The 23,357-nt window shown below is 38.5% G+C and overlaps 1 long non-coding RNA gene across 1 annotated transcript in view; it reads left to right on the plus strand.

The window, feature by feature from the left end:
* Positions 1–16,261, plus strand: part of LOC141409507 (uncharacterized) — a 281,827-nt gene extending 265,566 nt beyond the window's left edge. Inside the window, exon 11 of the long non-coding RNA XR_012430464.1 lies at positions 15,870–16,261. This is a non-coding gene — a long non-coding RNA (uncharacterized lncRNA). The remainder of the gene's footprint in view (positions 1–15,869) is intronic.
* Positions 16,262–23,357: the final 7,096 nt, after the last annotated feature.

Below are 23,357 nucleotides of genomic sequence, written 5' to 3' on the forward strand. Positions count from 1 at the left end.
GAAAAGGAGACATGCTCCCTCAAGATGGTGCTAACTCAAAAGGAAGGCCTGGGGATCCAGATGCCCCGCACTAAGAAGGACATCACGAAGTCACCAGTCTCTAAATCCAGGTGACTTTTGTGTGGCCAGCAAGAATACTAATTTTTTCATCTTTACCTGGGTCTCTTACTTTCTGATGCTGGATCACTGGCCTCCAAAGATTGTACTATATATAGGAACAATAGGCAACCCCATTGTTACTATTTGACTCCCTTATACACATGTCGGTATACAGATCAGTTAATGTCACACTCATTTTTGCATATTCCTGAGTGTCCTACCATGCTCTAAGGCAGAGATTTGTTAAATACCATGGGTGCCATCGTATCACTCAAAGGAACCAGGCCTTCCCAAATGGTGCTCACTGATGGGCCCACAGATCACCTCCCTAAGTCAATCTCAGAGCAAATCATTACTGCCATCTGTATGGCAGAGTACCTAGAAGAACCCTTCAGGCTCAACCTGTGCTCATTAAAGTATGGGATCCAAATAAGTAACCCAATAAAAAACAATATCCCCTAAAATTACAAGCAAGAAAAGGATTAGAGTCCTTGATTTCTAAATTTTTGCAGCATTGTTTACTGGTGCCCTGCCAATCATCTTGTAATATTCCTATTCTACCAGTTATAAAGCCAACTGGAGAATATCAACTTGTATAAGACCTGAGAATCATGAATGAGACAGTAATTCCTCTTCATCCTTTAGCAGCTAACCCTTATACCTTGTTAACCCAAATTCCAGGATATTGACAATGGTTAAGGTCTAAACCATTTTATGTAAACCATTTAGATACATGCCTGAATGCTGCTGCCCCAGGGCTTTCTTTTTCTTTTTTCTTTTCTTTTTTTTTTTCATTTTTCATTTGTTGCCCCAGTGCTTTCAAAATAGCCCTCCACTGTTTACATGAGCCCTAAACACCTGATGTAAACACTTGTGGGGCAGGTTGGAGGTTCTCCACAGGACCCTTCCCTTACTGTTCTTCTAAAGCAAGCTGGCTAACTCCTTTCAATATCAGGTGCTCCTGCTGGACTCCTTTGAGGTTACTGTAAAAACTTTTAGCACCCTTAATCCAGCTTCTCCCATGCCAGTTAATTCCTTGGAGACCCTAACTTATTGCGGTATTGAAACCATAGACTAGATTTATTCACATAGATCTCAAAAGATACATCTCTTGAGAATCCTGCTGCTGAATGGGTCACTGATGGAAGTAGTTTTGTGGAAAATGGAAAAAGAAGGGCAGGATACACTGTGGTTAGTCTACACCAAACAACAGAAGTCCAGGCACTGCCACCTGATACCTGAGCACAAAAGCAGAGATATTTGCCCAGGCCCTTGGCTCTCGGTCAGGGAAAGGCACTTAACATGTACACTGAAACCCTGTATACCTTCCTTGACCTTCATACACATGCAGCTATTTGGAAGAATGGGACCTCCTAAATGCAAGAAATTCCCTCATTAAAGATGGAAAAGAAGTACTGCAGCTTCTAGAGGCTGTGTGTAAGAAGCAAGTGGCAGCAATTCACTATTAAAGATGTTTAGACACCCCTTTCTGAAAAGGACATTCCAGTTGCATTGAGAAATGCAAGGGCTGACAGGGAAGCCAGAAGTGCAGCTACAGAAACCACAGGTGAACTTGCTTTGTTTCCCTCTGCCCATTCTCTTGATGTAAACCCATCCTATACAATAGAAGAATAAGCAGGGGCAAAATAAAATCAGGGGACCCTAATATCTGAGAAGAGGTGGCTCACAGGTCAAAAGCTCTTGCTTTCTCAATCTGATCAGTGGAAAATCATAAAACAACAACAACAAAAAACTTCCTTCAATATGGGATGGGATGCCATGACCACCTGCATAGATCATCTTTTTACAGGTAAAGACCTGGAAACCACAGTAAAAAGTGGGTTTTTTTATTGTGACTTCAAATAACCTTGAGGGTAAACAGACAGATGACCCCTCCTTTATTGACCCCAATCCAGAGGCAAGAAATCTATCCTGGTGAGGACTAACAGATTGTCCATACCTAAATGTCCTCCTTTTAGGAATTCAAACACCTTTTAGTTTTTGTAGACACCTTTACTGAAACGGTGCAAGTTTCCCCACCAGAACTGAGAACGCTACAGAAGTGACTTTCACATATTATCATTTTGGCCTTCCTACTTCTTACAGAGTGATGATGGCCCTACTATTGTTGCAACTATAACCCAATAGGTAGCTTGAGCTTTGGGAATTAAATATCGTCTCCACTCCTTGTGCAGGCCGCAACGCTCCACCAAGGTTGAAAGAACCAGTGAAACTTTAAAACAGACTCTGGCAAAATTGTGTCAGGAAATTTCTGAGTTGGTACACTCTGTTGCTTATAGCCTTGAGGAGAATATGAGCAGCACCCAAAGGGAAGACAAAACCTAGTTAACCTGTTAATTTAAACAGAAACTCACTCTATTAGAAGATATGTTCAAAATCTAAGCCAGGCCATTCAGGAATATGACAATATAATGTTGCTCTCACATGGGTAAATGAAGGGTGATCCCAAAATCCTGTCTCGAAACTGGGTCCTATAAAAACTTGGAAGGAAGTCACCCCCGCAGATCAACTTCTTCCTAAATGGTAGGACCTTACCAAGCACTACTAGCCACCCCAACAGATGTAAAGCTTCAAGTAACAGCTAGTTAGGTCCACATAACCAGAATTAAACTGCAATGTATCTTTATAAAACCACAGGCGCGCAGTGGCTCAAGCCTGTAATCCCACCACTTTGGGAGGCCGAGACGGGCAGATCGTGAGGTCAGGAGATCGAGACCATCCTGGCTAACACGGTGAAACCCCGTCTCTACTAAAAATACAAAAAATTAGCCAGGTGTGGCAGCGGGCACCTGTAGTCCCAGCTACTCGGGAGGCTGAGGTGGGAGAATGGCATGAACCCTGGAGACAGAGCTTACAGTGAGCTGAGATCACACCACTGTACTCCAGACTGGGTAACAGAGGGAAACTCCATCTAAAACAACAACAACAACAACAACAAAAAGAAAACACCACAGGAAACTGCTGATTACACCTGCAAGTACACAAAGAATCTAAAGCTTCTATTCTAGAAATCAACCCTAAATGGAGCCACTCTGGAAGATAAGTAACATCCTAATTTTCTTGAAACTTGCCTGTCAACCTCTAATGGCTTTTACAGATGTTGGCCTTTCTGGCAGGAAAGTAATTAACCATACTGCCAGTCTATTAAACTTAACCTTGTTGGCTTTGTATAACCACTAAAAGTTGGGAGTATGCCAGACCAGAGCCCTTAGAAGACTAGCCCTAGCATCCCAGCACATGTCCAAGGACAAACTCACTGGTACACGGGATGGCAGTATCAAGCCCAACAGCCCATACAAGGATGATATTGGATCATGTCATGAGTCTTTAAGTTCTCTCTCTTAGGTAGCAACAGTAATTCAAATGTCACAAATAGAAAAACACTCTCATACATTATGTTTTAGCCAGAGCGATTCCCCTTCGGTCTTTTCAGCAATCATGCCAGTTCTACCAATTTTATAGGGGAACTCCAAGAGAGTCAGTATAGCTGAACTTTTGTCACTGGGTCTCCTGTCTTAGTCAACACCTCTGCAGGAAGTAAGCTAATAAATGGACAGCTCATCCATGCAGCCAATTGCCTGTTCTATCATGCCCACTGCCCAGCTAAGCCTCTATTTCTTTTCAACAAAACTAGAACCTCTAACATTTGCAGGGGCTGTCCTCACACAGGAAACCTTTATACACCTTATCTGAATACATCCTCTGGGGACCATCAACACACCCAATCAAAAGATAACTGTACCTTGTGTTGGGGCCCTAAAAGAGAGACTTTAGTTAAATAATTTTACATTATCATCCAATTTTACCATCTATTAGTGGACTCAAGAACTGCTGTGAACTTAGCTGCACAAAACCTTTTGCTTATAGGCCAAAAAATAGAAAAGCCCCTTTTACAGAACTTCATCTTTTTCACCACTTTAATGCAAAATACTTTCACAGCACAAATATCACCATCACAGGGAATTTTGGGGGTTTGTGGATCTTCAGCAAATCTACAACTATCTTCAGTATTCAGAAAAAATGCACGATTGCTTACATTTCCCGCATCTAACTTCTGCATGTGGTAACAGATCTCTCCCTTTCCCCATGTAGCAACATCACAGGATTCACCTCCAAGCAGTAACTTTATTCCCTTAGATATGGTAGTATTCACTCTATTGAGATTAGCTGCAGGAAGTAAAGTCTTAGGAATCCAGCATAAACTCTCAGGAGACCACAGTGACTGTCCCACAAATAGCAAAGAGCCTCTCTAAATTTTAGCAGCTGGACTCCCTCCTGACCACTGTGGTTCTTCAAAACTGAAGAGACTTAGATCTAGCTCCTCACAGCCAGACAAGGAGGAATATTGATTGCATCTAAAAGAGGAATGCTGTTTTTACATCAATCAGTTGGGTTCCGTCCAAGAAAATATTTAAAATATCATTACCCAGGCAGACAAAATGGAATCTTTAGGAACTCCCAAGGGACCTTAGAAGCAATGGCTATTGTCTGCCCTGCTCCCTTTAATAGTGCCAGTCTTGAGCATACTTTTAGGTTTAACTTTTGGTCCAATTTTGTTTAAAATACTGTTTTCTTGCTTTCTTGATTATAGCAACTCCATGTCCTCAAGATGGTTTTGCAAGGCTTTCAATATTTGGACTCTAATAAGCTATCTCATGTGTTACCTACTGGTTCCATGAACAACATGATTTGTACCCCCATTAGATCAGGCAGAAAGAGACTTAAGGCAGATAGGCAGGGAAAAGGCCCCACTCAGCAGGTAGCAGCTACAAAATAAATGACCTGACTCCTTAATCTCCCATATGATTACCAGCCCTCAAATATCCTAATGGAGATTGAGACAGGATAGATAGTCAAGGAAATGGCTATGTTCTCAGGATGCAGCAACGTGGTGACCATGCAGCCAACACAATAAGCCTTAGTTTTTGCGTTGCAATAGAGCTCATTTAAGCAGATCTGTCTTCATAGGAATGTTCCCTCCTAGAGAGCATGCACACTTTGATATTACCTATCCTGAAAGTCCTCAAACTGATACTCTGCTCACTTTAACAGTAAAATAACCCCCCATAGGTGGAGATTTAAGTTGCTAATGAGACATGTGACATATGAACAAGCATGTACAGCTACTGCACATGTACACCCAGAGGACCACCCAGAACATACTTACTAGCAACACCTCTCCCACCACCTTATGAATAATCATGGAAGGCTCCTATACAGGGAGTTTCTCCAGCAATAATCAATGCTGTCTCACCCCAATGAGCTGCCCACCCTGAATCTACTCTCTCAGAGGTACTGTCTATTCTGCAGTTAACTTTCAAATATTCTTTTAATTTTACAATGAATTACTCTATGCTGCATTTTGCTGTATGTCTCTTGTTTACATTATTTTAAACAAAGAAGACAAGAATCCAGGTATCACAACAGCCATCAACATTTCTATGCCTCACACCTTATGCCAAGATAACTTCCAAATAGATCAGATATTTAAATACATAATATGTACAATGAAGTGATAAATGAAAGAAACCATGGCATAAGTCTTCTGTTAAAAGTAGGAAGGAAGGGGGTTGGGCATGGCAGCGCATGCCTATGATCCCAGCACTTTAGGACACTGAGATGGGTGGACCAACTGAGGTCGGGAGTTCAAGGCCAGCCTAACATGGTGAAACCTTGTCTCTACCAAATTTTAAAAAATTAGCTGGGTGTGATGGTGGGTGCCTGTAATCCCAGCTACTTGGGAAATGAGGCAGGAGAATCACTTGAACCCGGGAGGCAGAGGTAGCAGTGAGCTGAGACTGCTGCAACTGCACTCCAAACTGGGCAACAGGAGCGAAAGTCTGTCTCCAAAAAAAAAAAAAAGAGTTGGGAGGGAAAGTTCTTTCCACTGTGACCCAAATGCCAGGCAGGATAACAGACTGATGAATTCAACCATGCAAATGTGAGAACTCTTCAAGCAAAACCATGTTAAGCAAACTCAAAAGGCAGATGGCAAACTGGGAAAAAATTGTGAAATATCATAAAGTTAATTTTTCTAATAAATAAGTACTCATAGCTATAATGTCAGCAATCCAATAGAGAAAAAAGGATTGAAAACAACACAGAGAATTCATAGGAATGAAAAGACAAATGTTTTTTAGTCCCATGCAAATATCCTTAGTGATAAACATAATAATGAAAAATATAGAACCCTGTGTAGATTTATTTCGAATTTCTATTAGAAGTTTAAAAATAGAAAGCGGCCTGGCACAGTGGCTCACTCCTGTAATCCCAGCATTTTGGGAGGTGCAGGCGGGTGGATCACGAGGTCAGGAAATTAAGATCATTCTGGCTAACATGGTGAAACCCCATCTCTACTAAAAATACAAAGAATAAGCCAGGCCTGGTGGTGGGCGCCTGTAGTCCCAGCTACTCAGGAGGCTGAGTCAGGAGAATGGTGTGAACCCCGAAGGCGGACCTTGAAGTGAGCCGAGATCCTGCCACTGCGCCACTGCACTCTGGTCTGGGCGACAGAGCTAGACTCTCAAAAAATAAAAAATAAAAAGAAAGCTATAACATCTCTCCAACCTCCAGCAATTTAAAGTGTATAATTTACTTTTAAAAGGAGAGGAAGAAAACACACATATATACAACACATATAAAAATTTGTTCATAGATATTTTTAAAAGCTCCAAAACATACACTGCTTGTTTAGGTCACAGGGAGGTTTTTTTAACAGCTCATCCTTTGATATTTTTAAAATCTTGAGCCATATAAATGGAATACCTAATTGTAAAAATTAGATTTAAGAAAGTGGGAATAATTCTATTGCAAACAAAACAGCAAGGTGAGAGGCAGGCTAAGTTCCAGCCCAACTCTGCTATTAATTAACTGGGTGAACTTTGGCCAGTCTTTTGGACTCATTGATTATTCTAGCTGCAAAGAATCTCAGAAATGTTCTCATTAAACACTTGTTTTATGGAATAGAAACAGATTCACAGAATAAATTAAGTGACTTAACCAATCTCACATGCAATCAATTTACAGCAGAGCCAACAAAAGCTGTTCATGTATCAATTTATTCTTAGATAAGATGGGAGTGCTGCCATTAAGAAAAAACAAGCGACAGAGATGGGGAGAAAATAAATGCAAAGCACATAACTGACAAAGGACTTATGATCCAGAGCATATTTTTTAAAATCTGAAAACTCAAAATTAACAACAAAATGCAGGGGTATGCAATTCCTAAAACCACAGTGAGATAGCACTGTGCAGCTATTAGAATGGCTAAAACTTTAATTTAAAAACCTAACAGTATCAACTTGGAAAGAATATGTAGCAACTAGAACTCTAACATATTGCTGGTAAACAAAATGCAAAATTGTTCAACCACTTTACAAAATAGTTTGGCAGTTTCTCATAAAGTTAAACATAGATTTAACCAATACCTTGTAAACCAGCAATACCACTCCTGGGCATTTATCCAAGAGAAATAAAAACTTACATTTACACGAAAACTGGTATACGAATCTGGGAAAAGATCCATGTCTTTCTGGGAAAGGTTCTGGGAAAATGCAGAATTGGAGGAATGGAAAACAGACTAGAGGTTGCTAAGGACTGGGACAAAAACAGAGGTTGAATAAAAAGTAGGAGCAGAAGAAAATTTTAGGAGATGTTGGAACTTCTCCGTGTTATTATTGTGGTGTTGGATACATGAATCTATGAATTTTGCAAACCCAAAGAACTGTGTACCATCAAAAGCAGATTTTAGGGCATGTAAATTTAAAAATAAATTTTTCCATCTTTATGAGGTATAATTGACAAATAAGAAGTAAGTATACTTAAGGTGTACCATCTGATGTTTTGATATACATTGTGAAACATTTGCCACCATAAAACTAACGTATCTATCACCTTGAAGAGTGAAGTCATCAAAGGTCTCTGTGGTCCATTCTATTTCTCGAAACATAAAGATTCTTTCACTTTTTAAAAACAGACAGCAACTAATTCTGAAGTAACACAAAAATTTTCAATTTTTCTTTATGAAAAATAAACCTGAATAACTATGAAATTCATAACACCATGACAATGTGGAAAAACAGAAAACCCTGAAAAAAGTGTAAAAATAATGGCTTGGATTTTCATCTCCTTAACAATTTGGCTAGGCTTCAGGTGTTTCTCTCATTTGGAAGTACTAATTTAATAGGAAAATAAAGCCAGTCTATATTTTTATATGTCACTGTTTAAGTTTTGCTGATCTTACTTTAATCTTCATTTTTACTTAAAGATTAGATCACTAATGGACACATGAAAATATACTGTAGGTCAACAGAGTTTAGATTTTTAAAAGCAATCTTCACATTCGAAAGTCTTACTAAGATAGTGAACTCTAAGAGGACTTACGAAAGGAAGCATGCCTGGGGAAGAAAATTCAGGCATAGCAAACAGCAAGTGCTGGGGCACTGAACAAGTAAGGAGGGGTAGTTGATGTGGTGAGAGAATAGCAAGGAGTCCAGTGTGGATGGGAGGAGGGGGTTTGTAATCAGAGAATGAGAAATAGAAGAGAGAGAGAAGAGAAAGAAATAGGCCAGATTATGTTCAGTACACCCAGGACTCTGACTTTGTACTGAGAGCCATAAGAAGCTTGTGAATGATTTTGACCCCAGGAGTGAAATGATCTGACTTAACTTCTATCAGGATCTTCCTGGTCACATTTTTGAGAACAAATCGAAGAGGAAGGTAGATGTGAAATCAGGGAGATGAACGAAAAAGCTTTTGCACAGAGGACACTGGTGACTCAGATGAAGAATAAGTGACAAATGGTCAAAATCCACCTAATTTTGAAAATCAAGGTTCCAGGATTTCTCTTGGACCAGATATGGGGTATGAAAAGAAGGATATGGATGGCTCCAGGATGTGTTTCTTTCATATGAGCTAATGGAAAGTGGAGATATTTGGAAGAGGAGCAGCTTTCAATGCAATATCAGATTAGATTTTTAGAAAGAGTAGTTATATTTGTATTGGACTCTAAGTAAGAAGCATTGAAACTTCTGCAGACATGGCCCAGCCACTGGACACAAGAGTCACCTACAGGTTGGAACTTCACATGTGGGTGAGTGAGAACACACACTCCTACTACCAGGAGTGAGTCTCTTATTTGAAAAGCTATTTTCCCCAGCTGTTACCAAAGCCACAACCACAGCATGTGAGAATCACTGATAAAAGTGAAACATGCTGAGGGTTGTGCTGGTTTTCATGAGTGCTGGTTACAGTTTACATTTATGGAACAGAAATTGTGTCATCAAGGCCGGGCGCGGTGGCTCAAGCCTGTAATCCCAGCACTTTGGGAGGCCAAGACGGGCGGATCACGAGGTCAGGAGATCGAGACCATCCTGGCTAACACGGTGAAACCCCGTCTCTACTAAAAAAAATACAAAAAACTAGCCGGGCGAGGTGGCGGGCGCCTGTAGTCCCAGCTACTCGGGAGGCTGAGGCAGGAGAATGGCGGGAACCCGGGAGGCGGAGCTTGCAGTGAGCTGAGATCCGGCCACTGCACTCCAGCCTGGGCGACAGAGCAGACTCCGTCTCAAAAAAAAAAAAAAAAAAAAAAAAAAAGAAATTGTGTCATCACTATCATTGTAGAAACTTCAAATGATTGAACATGAAAGCCAAGATAGTTGTTTTGTTTCTCTTTTCTTCCTTTCTTTTCTTCTCTGTTTCTTTTTTAAATTGAATTAACTCCTATAGAGTTTTTGTTTTAACTGAAACCCAGAGACACAGGTGGCAGGCGCCTGTAGTCCCAGCTACTCGGGAGGCTGAGGCAGGAGAATGGCGGGAACCCGGGAGGCGGAGCTTGCAGTGAGCCGAGATCGCGCCACTGCACTCCAGCCTGGGCGACAGGAGTCTCCGTCTCAAAAAAATAAAAATAAAAATAAAAATAAAAAATCGCGTCACTGCACTCCAGCCTGGGCGACAGGAGACTCCGTCTCAAAAAAAAAAAAAAAAAAAAAAAAGCACAAAGTTTTACGCATTTGAGTGACTGTGAGGAAAAATAGAATAATTCTAGAATAATTCAACTCAGAGTACACAGACAAAATGAATACTGAATTTTTCAGAAAGTATTTGTGAATGTCATTTATTTTGCCTGGAGCTTTATCATGGTGACAATAACAGTTCAACACTTCCCTGTCTCCTTTTATTCGAAACACTTTGGAAAGATGAACACTTTGAACACTTCACTGTAAATAGGTCTGTGACCTGTAAACTAATACAGTGTCTACATTTGCTCTGGGAATTATTTCTACAAACCTTAAAAGATAGTATTTTAAGTAATTTTCAAGGTAATATTTGTTCAAAGGCAAGATTTTTTTCTCCTGGTTTACTTCAATGTAACTTTTGAAAAACATATCTAATGTCATAATGTTACCAATATAACTACAGTTGATACAGTCATAGTACTTGGTTCTAGTTCATACTCTTTATTGACAGTACTTGGTTCTATAAACTAATTTTAAACAGTGAATTACCAAATACTTCATTATTACTCTTTGGGGAAATACAGGGTTGGGTTTCTGCAAGCCCCCTGGTCTCAATATTTTCATCAGCCAATTAGAAACTTTATGTTTAAAGACATTTTATTCAATAGATATTGTTGATTCATTATCATTGAATTCACAGCCAGCAACACTGTAACTTATGTTTAGAATGAAACTTATCTGACGCATGTATTTTATCCATAAAGCAAATCACAGCCTTACTGATATTAACGCTTTTCTTCCTACAAATTTCTCTCTCCATTTCTCTCCCTTCCCTCCTTCTTAAAAAAAAATAAAATACAGGTTAAAAATATAAAATAAAAAAATAAAGATTAGAAATGCTAGATAACACTAAAGCATGACACTTGGAGGCCACCTCAGATAACAGAATCACTACCACCAACAGCAACAACAAACTCACGAAAATGCAAAGAAAATGTGGTTTTAAATAGACTGTAAAAGGTTATCTTGTTTATAACAGTTTATTATCTTGTTTATATTAGTTCATTCGTACTGAATGAATAGCATTCACTATGAATGTTGAAACAGGAGGTAGAGTGTTGCCTTGTTCCAACACATATGCCCTTGGGATGACGTACATTTTTCACAGCCCTGCATACAACCATAAATGACCACAAAAGTGCCCTCAGTAATGATTTTGGGGTTGTAAAGAAATTTTAGCAGAAAGGCTAATTCTTAAAAACAGAATATGATGATAGTGGTTTCTGACTTTCTTAAGCAAGTATTCCTTTTGGTGGAGGAGAAAATACACTACTTTTCCATGTGATAGCTGTACTTAAAGTGGCCACTGATAATTATAATACAAAAATCTGCTACAGAACTTTTTGGTTTGTTTGTTTGTTTGTTTGTTTGAGACTGGGTCTAATCTCACTCTGTGGCTCATGGTGAAGTGCAGTGGCACAATGTCAGCTCACTGCAAACTCCAGTTCCCTAGTTCAAGTGATTCTCCTGCCTCAGCCTCCCAAGTAGCAGGGATTACAGGAATGTACCACCCCATCTGGCTAATTTGTGTATTTTTAGTAAATATGGAGTTGGCCAGGTTGGTCTAGAACTCTTGACCTCACTTATCCACCAACCTTGGCCTCCCAAAATGCTGGCATTATAGGTGTGAGCCACTGTGGCTGGCCAGGAACAAAGTTTTTGAAACTCTGAGGATGAGTATATACTTTTTTAAAAGGCATTTAAGGTTTTAACATTTTTTTCTTTGTTCAGTTAATAATTACGATGTTTCCATGTCAATGTATTTTTCTCAATTTTTTACAGTGGCTACATTTTATGGGTTGGCCTTGTTTGAATTAATTATATTATGTTATTTGCACAACTACAGTGTCTTTCAGATGCAGGTTAAAGATTAAATTTCAAAAGCAAAGAAAATGTACATTCTTACGCATTTAATATATGCCGTCAATAACACTTCAGAAACATCATACATATTTTAAATTCTACCAGTCTCATATAGATACTCTACATTCTTCAAAAATGTGTAGTCATAATCAAAGAAAAAAACAATTTGCTGTTCCTAATCCTTATATTGAACTGGAGATTTACATTTCTGTTTACCCACAGCTATGTTTTTTATCCTTGGGACATGCTTAGAGAAATACCTATGAGGCAGAGGCAGCTGAAACGAGGTGCCCTGTGCCTATGCGACATGCGGCAGAGGTTGGAGGATGCCCAGCGGGGTGCTTCAGGACCAGCAGCTCTGCAGCCTGCTGCACCAGGCCCAGGGGGAGGTGGGCTCCCCTGTGGCCAGCTCCCGCCCACACCTTATCGGCCCCCTGCTCCAGGCTCTGAAGGGAGCTCTGGTTCTGAGGGGAGGCTCCTAGATGTGGATATGATCACTCAACTGCTCCATCGCTGGGCTCTTGGAGCTCCTTCTCCCTCTGTGGGTTGCGAGGGTGGCATCTTTGTGACTCCTACCCGCACCGGGAGGCTGCAGGCGCTAGAGATGTTGTCGGCCCTCCCCACTTTATGGGGGGAACGTTCTGGGTCCCCGGTTGTCAGGCCTGACTCCAGACAATCCCGGCGTCTGTCTCCTGGGAAGAATTTCTTGGGAGTGTGGCTGGCACAGGCCTTTCTCCCCTCTGGGTCATCACCTACTGACTGTGACTGGTTCTTCTGGGCTCCAGGGCTGGCCATGAACCTATTCAGCCCACATTGCCAAGACAGTCCTAAGCCAAAGGAACAAAGCTGGAGGTATCATGCTACCTGACTTCAAACTATACTACAAGGCTACAGTAATCAAAACAGCATGGTACTGGTACCAAAACAGAGATATAGACCAATGGAACAGAACAGAGTCCTCAGAAATAATACTACACATCTATAGCCGTCTGATCTTTGACAAACCTGACAAAAACAAGAAATGTGGAAAGGATTCCCTATTTAATAAATGGTGCTGGGAAAACTGGCTAGTCATATGTAGAAAGCTGAAACTGGATCCCTTCCTTACACCTTATACAAAAATTAATTCAAGATGGATTAAAGACTTAAATATTAGACCTAAAACCATGAAAACCCTAGAAGAAAACCTAGGCAATACCCTTCAGGCCATAGGCATGGACAAGGACTTCATGTCTAAAACACCATAAGCAATGGCAACAAAAGCCAAAATTGACAAATGGGTTCTAATTAAACTAAAGAGCTTCTGCACAGCAAAATAAACTACCATCAGAGTGAACAGGCAACCTACAGAATGGGAGAAAATTTTTGCAACCTACTCATCTGACAAAGGGCTAATATCCAGAACCTACAAAGAACTCAAACAAATTTACAAGAAAAAAAACAACCCCGTCAAAAAGTGGGCAAAGGATATGAACAGACACTTCTCAAAAGAAGACATTTATGCAGTCAACAGACACATGAAAAAATGCTCATCATCACTAGCCATCAGAGAAATGTAAATCAAAACCACAATGAGATACCATCTCCCACCAGTTAGAATGGCAATCATTAAAAAGTCAGGAAACAACAGGTGCTGGAGAGGATGTGGAGAAATAGGAACACTTTTACACTGTTGGTGGGACTGCAAACTAGTCCAACCATTGTGGAAGACAGTGTGGCGATTCCTCAAGGATCTAGAACTAGAAATACCATTTGACGCAGCCATCCCATTACTGGGTATGTACCCAAAGGATTATAAATCATGCTGCCATAAAGACACATGCACATGTATGTTTATTGCAGCACTATTTGCAAGAACAGAGACTTGGAACCAACCCAAATGTCCATCAGTGACAGACTGGATTAAGAAAATGTGGCACATATACACCATGCAATACTATGCAGCCATAAAAAAGGATGAGTTCATGTCCTTTGTAGGGATGTGGATGCAACTGGAAACCATCATTCTCAGCAAACTATCGCAAGAACAGAAAACCAAACACCGTATGTTCTCACTCATAGGTGGGAATTGAACAATGAGATCACTTGGACACAGGAAGGGGAACATCACACACCAGGGCCTATTGTGGGGTGGGAAAGGGGGGAGGGATAGCATTAGGAGATACACCTAATGTAAATGACGAGTTAATGGGTGCAGCACACCAACATGGCATGTGTATACATATGTAACAAACCAGCACGTTGTGCACATGTACCCTAAAACTTAAAGTATAATAAAAAAAAGAAAAAAAAAGGCAATAAGACAGCCCTGTAGATCCAACGTTGTTGTTCCAGACATGACATACCAAAAGTGACTACCATCATGAGCTGAGGAAAGCCTGTAAGGAGATCTACCAGCTATGTGGGCAGAGAGAGCCACAGAGAGCCCATTGAATGTGCCCTGCCTTCTTACCATCTTAGCCTGCTGAGTCGCTGGAATTACAGGCATGATGCACTATGCCTGGTTCATTTGGCATAGTTTTTTCAGAGCTATAGGATTTATTAGTATTTCACTGCTTTTTATAATTTGATACCATTCCATAGTAGGGATATAACACATTTTGTTTATCCATTCATCGAGGTGAATGTTTGGATGTTTCCACACTGGGGCTATTTGAAAAATGCTGCTGCAAATATTCATGTATGATTATATATTTCAGTTCCTCTTTTGAGTTATTTGATGTTTATTCATGAAAGTAATTATGGGTTTTATGCCTTTTTCATATTTAATATATTGAGGATCTACCAAACTTTTCTACAGAGGCTACACCATTTTCTATTCCCACCAAAACTATGAAACAGTTCCAATTTCTTCAGTTCCCCACTATTACCAGTTCAAAAAAATATAGCAATCCTAGTAGATGTGATATGCTCTCCAGTTGTTTTGATTTGCATTTCCTTAATGAGTAATGATGTTGGATATCTTTTTATGTCCATAACATGTTGGTCATTTGTATGTCTTTTTTGGAGGAATGTCTATTCACATCTTTTGCCCATGTGTTATTTAGGTTTTATGTTGTTGAATTAAAAAAAAAATTATTTTAGATACTAGAACTTTATTGGATATAAGTTATGCAAATATTTTCTCCCCTTCTGTTGGTTGCCTTTTCACATCTCTTAACCTGTTTTTAAAGAACAGTTAAAAAAAAAATATCTTAAGTATCTGTTTTTCTGTTTGTGCCTTGTACTTTTGGTGACTTATCCAAAATACAGTTTCTAAATGCAGGGTCGTGAAGTTTATCCCTTTGTTTTCTTCTGTGAGTTTCATGGTTTACTTATTTCAATGCTGAAGTACTTTGAGTTAGTTTCTTCATATAACGTGGTAGGAGTGTGGCTTCATTCTTTTTGTTTTTCACCCTTGAATGATCTTGGAAACGTTTTGAAAGCCAGTTGGTATATTAAGGGTTTGTTTCTGGCTTTCTGCTCTACTGTGCTACTCTATGTGACCATTCTTATTCCAGAACCACTATTTCAATGATTGTAACTTTGTAAGCAAGTTTTGAAATCAATAAATGTGACTTGTTCAGTGCTGTTTTTCTTTTTCAAAAGTGTTTGGATGTTAGGGCCTCTTGTAGTTCCATATCAATTTTTGGATCAGCTTTCCCATTATTACCAAAAAGGCTATTGGGATACTGCTACTGATTACATTGAATTCTAGGTTTTTCTGTGGGGTATTGCCATCTTTAAAACATGATTTTATCCATGAATATGGGTGTCTTTCCATTTTTGGTCAGTTTAACATTTGTTGATTTTGTAGATATTTTTAAGAAACTAGCTTATGACTTTATTGATCTTGTGTAATAAAACAAAGCCCTTTTTATTTTCTTTCAGGAAGCTGAAGGGATGTCAAAATAGGCAAACATAACTCCTTGCCAACAGGTGTGCTCTACCCTCTTTGGAACCAGGAACTCTTACTAGCATTGCATACAAGACAATCACAAAACTGGAAAGAGAAATGAGGAAAAGCTAAGTTAAAATATCACATAGTCTTCTGCTGTCTTGTGTTGTCATGATAAAATACCATTTATGGTGGCTTAAACAGGAAATGGTGAAAATTTGTGTCTCAGTTTTGGAGAAAATATTAAATAAAGGTCAAACAAGATCTGTTTCTAGTGAGGCCTTTCTTCCTGACTTGCAGATGGACTGCCTCCTCACTATGTTTCACATGTTTTTTCATCATGAAACAAAATGACATGGAAACACAAATAAAAGTTAAAAATACATGTTAATGTAATATCTCTGTTTTCTTCCCGGTCTTATTTCATTGTCATATAACAAGTAAGATGTATTAACTTTATATCATAGTATGTACATATTATTAATTTTATGTTGTTGTATTTACATTACAAGATATCAAGAAGAGTGAACATCACTAATATACTTAACCTCCTCTTCTGTATAAGAAGTTAGTGCGTTCTTATTGTAGGCAGGATAGCTTTGTTATATTAGGTAGAATTAAGACCTTATTAAAAAGAAATTTATATTTTATTGTCTATCTTTAGATACATGTAAATGTGTATGCATTTCCATATTTATATACTATATATATAGAAACAAACGTAAAATTCATATATACCATATACACATGAAGCTATTTTAGCATTTTCTGACTTTGGTGAAAATGCTACATTAAATCACATCCTGGGTGAGTGGTTGAATCACACACTTGCACATATGTTTATGTTGTTAAAGGAAACACTCCTCAGTTCCTGTTTTATTAAGTGTCTATATCAGGAATGAATCTTTTTTCAAATTTTTTCTTCAGTTTTTGGGATAATCATATTTTTCTCGTTATTTCTAAAATATGATTATAGTGGTGGATTTCCTAATAGAAAACCACCTTTCCTTGACTGAAAAAAAAGAGAGGATTACAAGTGTAGTTTGTTACATAGATATATTGCATATGAAGTCTGGGCTCTTAGCGTAACCATCACCCAAACATACATTGTACCCATTAAATAATTTATCATTTCTCAACACCTCCTAGTCCTTCACCTTTGGAAGTCTCTGGTGTCTGTTATTCCACACTTTATTCCACATAAGTGAGAGTGCCTTTTTTTTTTTTTTTTTTTTTTTTTTACAATTTCTGAGTTGTTTTACTTAAGATAGTGGTCACCAGTTTCATCCATGGTGTTAAAAAAGATATGCTTTCATTCTTTGGTATTGCTAAATAGTATTCCAATAATATATATACTATATAAAACATAATTTGGTTCTCAGCTTGGTCATAATTAGTGTCTGGAAATGTTTTAATTTTTTATATTGATTGTGTATCTAAAACTTTTACTGAATTTTAAAATCAAATATAAATTTTTTGGTGTTGTATTTGAGACTTTCTAGCTGTAAGGTTTTATCATCAGTAAACAGAAATAATTTGACTTTTGCTTTCAAATTTGAATGCCTTTTATTTCTTTCTCTTACCTGATTGCTCTAGCTAGGACTTTAGGTACTGTGTTGAATACAAGTGGTGAGAATCAGCATTCTTGTCTTGTTTCACTTCTTGGGAAATGTGCTTTCAACTCTTCCCCGTTGAGTATAATGTTGGCTTTGAGTTTGTCATACATGTCCTTTACTATTCTGAGGTATGTTCTTTCTATGTCCAGTTTGTTGAGAGTTGTTATAAAGGGAAGATGAATATTATCAAATGCTTTCATGCCTCTACTGAGATGATCATAGGCTTTTTGTCCTTTATTCTGTTTATATAATGAATCACTTTTATTAATTTTTGTGTGTTGAACCATGGTTACATCTCTGGAATAAAATTCACTTGGTTGTGATTTATTATACTATGGCTGTGCTGTTGGATTTGGTTTGCCAATATTTTGTTGATGATTTTTATATATTTGTTTATCAGGGATATTAGTCTGCAGTTTTCTTTTGTCTTTCTTTCTTTCTTTTTGGTATCCTTATCTGGCTTTGGCATCACAGTGATATTGACTTTCATTGAATGAATTAAGGAGAATTTTCTCCCTGTCAATTTTTAGAACAGTTTCACAAAGATTCGTTCCTGTTCTTCTTTGCATGTTTTGTAGAATTCAGCTCTGAATCCATCTGTTCTGGGTTTTTATTGGTTGGAAACACTTTTATTAGTCAAACAATCTAACTTTTCATTATTGCCCTTTTCGGGATTTATATTTCTTCCTGGTTCAATCTTGGGAGTTTGTATGTTTCCAGAAATTTGTTCATTTTCTCTAGGTTTTCTAGTTTGTGAATATATAGTTGCTCATAGTTGTCTCTAATGATCTTTTTAAAAAAATTTTTGTAGTGTCAGTTGTAATGTTTCCTTTTTCATTTATGATTATGTTTATTTGGATCTTCTCTCGTTTTGTTAGTCTAGGTAGCAGCTTACAAATTTTGTCTTTTCAAAGAAATGATATTTAATTTTATTGATTATTTGTAAATTTCTTGCTGTTTATTTTATTTAGTTATCCTCTGATCTTTGTTATTTCTTTTCATTTGCTAGCATTGGGTTTGGTTTGTTGTTTTTCTAGCTCCCTGAACTGTGATAGTAAGTTGTTAATTTGTTGGGGTTTTTTGTTGTTTGTTTTTTGTTTTTGAGACATGGTCTCATTCTGTCATCCTGCTCAGTGGAGTGGAGTGGTTATAGCTCACTGCATCCTCAACTTCCTAGGTTCTAGAAGTCCTTAGTTTCCTTAGTAGCTGAGACTACAACCATGTGACACTATGCCTGGCTAATTTTTAAAATTTTTGTAAAGATAGGCTGTCACTATGTTATCCAGGTTCCTCTGAAACATCTAAGCTCAAGCGGTCCCCCTGTTTTGGCCTACCAAAGTGTTGGGATTACAGGTGTAAGCCACCATGCATGACATGTGATCTTTCTCATTTTTTTGATTTAGGCATTTAACTGTACAAATGTTCTCTCAGCACAGATTTTGTTTTATCCCAGAGGTTTTGTATGTTATGTTTCCATTTTCTTTTGTTTGAAAAAAATGTTTAATTTCTACCTTTCTATCATCATTGACCTAGTGGTTGTTCAGGAGTAAGTTGTTTAATTTCCATATACTTTTTCATAGTTTTGAGAGTTCCTCTTGGTATTGATTTCTAGTTTTAGTTTTCTGTGGTCTGAGAAAACACTTGATCTGATTTCAATTATTAAAAATATATTGAGACTTGTATTGTAGCCTAATATATTGTTTGTCTTGTAGAATGTTTCATGTACTGATGAGAAACATTTACATTATGCACTTGGTTAGAATGATCTGTAAATGTCTGTTAGGTCTATGTGGTCCAAAGTCAAAATCCAGTCTTCCATTACTCATTTTCTTTCTGTCTTAATGATCTGACTAGTTGTAAGTGGGATGTTGAAGCCCTCCACTGTTGTATGGTTTTCTCTTCCCTGAGTCTAGTAATATTTGCTCTATGAATCTCAGTACTTTGATGCTAGGTTCATATGTATTTAGAACTGTTGTATCATCTTGTTAAATTGATTCCTTCATCGTTATATATAGTGACATTCTTTGTTTTCTAATTTTCTTCATACAAGTTTTGACTTAAAATCTATTTTATCTGAATAGCTATAATTACCTCTGCTTGCTTTTGGTTTCTATGTGCATGAAATACATTTTGCTGACCCTTGATTTTCAATCTATAATCTATACGTGTCTTTAAGAGCAAAGTAAATTTCTTTTAAGCAATATATAGTTGTATTAGTGTTTTATTAAAAAATTTATTTCTCCAAACTGTATTTTTTGAGTGACATATTTAATCCATTTACATTCAAAGTTAATATTGATATTTGAGATTTTGTCCCTGTCATGTCATTGTTTTCTAAATCCTTCATTTTTTTTTCAGTCTATTTGTCTTTGTGGTTCATTGGAGATGTGTTGTTTTGCTATTTGAGTCCTCTCTTCTTCATTTGTGTAATTATTTTATAAGACCTGTAAGACAGATGATTTCTGCTTTTCCAGCTAAGGTACCTGGTTCATCTCACTGGGACTGGTTTGACAGTGGGTGCAGCTCATGGAGGACAAACTAAAACAGGGCAGAGTATGGCCCCTCCTGGGAAGTGCAAGTGGTTGGGGGATTTACCTCTCCTAGCCAAAGGAAGCCAGGAGTGACTATACCTGGTGGAATGGTACACTGCTGCACAAATACTGAGCTTTTCCCACTATCTTTGCAACCAGCAAACTGGGAGAATATCTCCTGTGCCTGGCTCAGCAGGTCCCATGGACATGGAGCCTTGCTCACTGCTAACACAGGAGTCTGAGATGACCTGGGATGCTGGAGCTTGACTGGGGGAGGGGCATCCGCCATTGCTGAGGCTTCAGTAGGCAGTTCTATGCTCACAGTGTAAACATAGTGGCAGGGAAGCTCAAACTGAGTGGAGCCCACCACAGCTCAGCAAGGCCTACTGCCTCTCTAGATTACACCTCTGGGGGCAGGGCATATCTGAACAAAAGGCAGCAGAGAGCTTCTGCAGACTTAAACATCCCTGTCTGACAGCTCTGAGGAGAGCAGTGGTTCTCCCAGCATGGCATTTTAGCTCCGATAATAGACAGACTACCTCCTCAAGTGGGTCCCAGACCCCCAGGTAGCCTGTCTGGGAGACACTTCCCAGTAGGGGCCAACAGACACCTCATACAAGTGGATGCACCTCTAGGAGGAAGGTTCCAGAGGAAGGATACAGCAGCAATATTTGCTGTTCTACAGCCTCTGCTGATGATACCCAGGCAAACAGGGTCTGCAGTGGACCTCTAGCAAACTCCAAAAGACCTGCAGCTGAGAAGCCTGACTCTTAGAAGGAAAACTAACAAACAGAAAGGAACAGCATCAACATCAACAAAAAGGACATCCACACCAAAACCCAATCAGTAGGTCATCAACATCAAAGACCAAAGGTAGATAAAACCACAAAGATGGGGAGAAACTAGAGCAGAAAGGCTGAAAATTCCAGAAACAAGAATGCCCCTTCTCCTCCAAAGGAACATAACTCCTCACCAGCATAAGAACAAAACTGGACAGAGAATGAGTTTGACGAGTTGACAGAAGTAGGATTCAGAAGATCAGTAATAACAAACTTTTCCAAGCTAAAGGAGCTTGGAATGTTCTAATCCATCACAAGGAAGCTAAAAACCTTGAAAAAAGGTTAGATGAATGGCTCACTAGAATAAATAGTGTAGAGAAGAACTTAAATGACCTGATGGAGCTGAAAAGCATAGTAAGAGAAATTCGTGAAGCATACACAAGCTTCAGTAGCCAATTCAATTAAGAGGAAGAAAGGATATCAGTGATTGAAAATCAAATTAATGAAATAAAGTGAGAAGACTTGATTAGAGAAAAAAGAGTGAAAAGAAACAAAGCCTCTAAGAAATATGGGACTATATGAAAAGATCAAATCTACGTTTGATTGGTGTACCTGAAAGTAATTGGGAGAATGAAAACAAATTGTAAAACACTCTTCAGGATATTATCCAAGAGAACCTTCCCAAACTAGCAAGGCGGGACAACATTCAAATTCAGGAAATACAGAGAACACCAAAAGAGCAACCCCAAGACGTATAATTGTCAGATTCACCAAGGTTGAAGTGAAGGAAAAAATCTTAAGGGCAGCCAGAGAGAAAGGTCAGGTTACCCACAACGGGAACCCCATCACACTAACAGCAGATCTCTCAGCAGAAACCCTACAAGCCAGAAGACAGTGGGGGTCAACATTCAACATTCTTAAATGAAAGAATTTTCAACCTAGAATTTCATATCCAGCCAAACTAAGCTTCATAAGTGAAGAAGAAAAAAAATCCTTTAGAGACCAGCAAATACTGAGAGATTTTGTCACCACCAGGCCTGTCTTACAAGAGCTCCTGAAGGAAGCACTAAACATGGAAAGGAACAACCGGCACCAGCCACTGCAAAAACATGCCAAAATGTAAAGACCATCAATGCTAGGAAGAAACTGCATCAATTAATGAGCAAAATAATCAGTAAGCATCATAATGACAGAATCAAATTCACACATAACAATATTAACTTTAAATGTAAGTGGACTCAATGCTCCCATTAAAAAAAACAGACTGGCAAATTGGATAAAGAGTCAAGACCCATCAGTTTGCTGTATTCAGGAGACTCATCTCACATGCAAACACACAAGTAGGCTCAAAATAAAGGGACGGAGGAAGATCTACCAAGAAAATGGAAAGCAAAAAAAAAAAGCAGGGGTTGCAATCCTAGTCTCTGATGAAACAGACTAAACCAACAAAGATCAAAAGAGACAAAGAAGGCCATTACATAATGGTTAAAGGGATCAATTCAACAAGAAGAACTAACTATCCAAAGTATATATGCACCTAATACAGGAGCAGCCAGATTCATAAAGCCAGCCCTTGGAGACCTACAGAGAGACTTAGACTCCCACACAATAATAATGGGAGACTTTAACACCCCGCTGTTACTATTAGACAGATCAATGAGACAGAAATTTGACAGGGATATTTAGGATTTGAACTTGGCTCTGGACCAAGCAGACCTAATAGACATCTATAGAACTCTCCACCCCACATCAATTGAATATATATTCTTCTCAGTACCACATTGCATTTATTCTAAAATTGACCAAGTATTTGGAAGTGAAACACTCCTCAGCAAATGTAAAAGAACAAAATCACAACAAACTGTCTCTCCGACCACAGTGCAATCAAATTAGGACTCAGTATTAAGAAACTCACTCAAAATTGCACAACTACATGGAAACCGAACAAACTGCTCCTGAATGACTACTGGGTACATAACGAAAAGAAGGCAGAAATAAAAATATTCTTTGAAACCAATGAGAATGAAGACACTGATGTCACAATTAAAAGAACTAGAGAAGCAAGAGCAAACAAATTCAAAGGCTAGCAGAAGGCAAGAAATAACAAAGATCAGAGCAGAACTGAAGGAGATAGAGACACAAAAAACCCTTCAAAAAACTAATGAATCCAGAAGCTGTTTTTTTGAAAAGATCAACAATGTAGACAGACTGATAACAAGACTAATAAAGACAAAAAGAGAGAAGAATCAAATTGACATAATAAAAAATGATAAAAAGGATATCGCCACCAATCCCACAGAAATACAAACTACCATCAGAGAATACCATAAACACTTCTATACAAATAAACTAGAAAATCTAGAAGAAATGAATAAATTCCTGGACACACACACCCTCTCAAAACTAAACCGGGAAGAAGTTGAATTTCTGAATAGACCAATAACAGGTTCTGAAATTGAGGCAATAATTAAAAGCCTACAAACCAAAAAAAGTCCAGGACCAGACAGATTCACAGCCGAATTCTACCAGAGGTACAAAGAGGAGCTGGGATCATT

The sequence above is a fragment of the Macaca fascicularis genome, chromosome Y (genome assembly GCF_037993035.2).
Source record: "Macaca fascicularis isolate 582-1 chromosome Y, T2T-MFA8v1.1".
Lineage (NCBI taxonomy): Eukaryota > Metazoa > Chordata > Mammalia > Primates > Cercopithecidae > Macaca > Macaca fascicularis.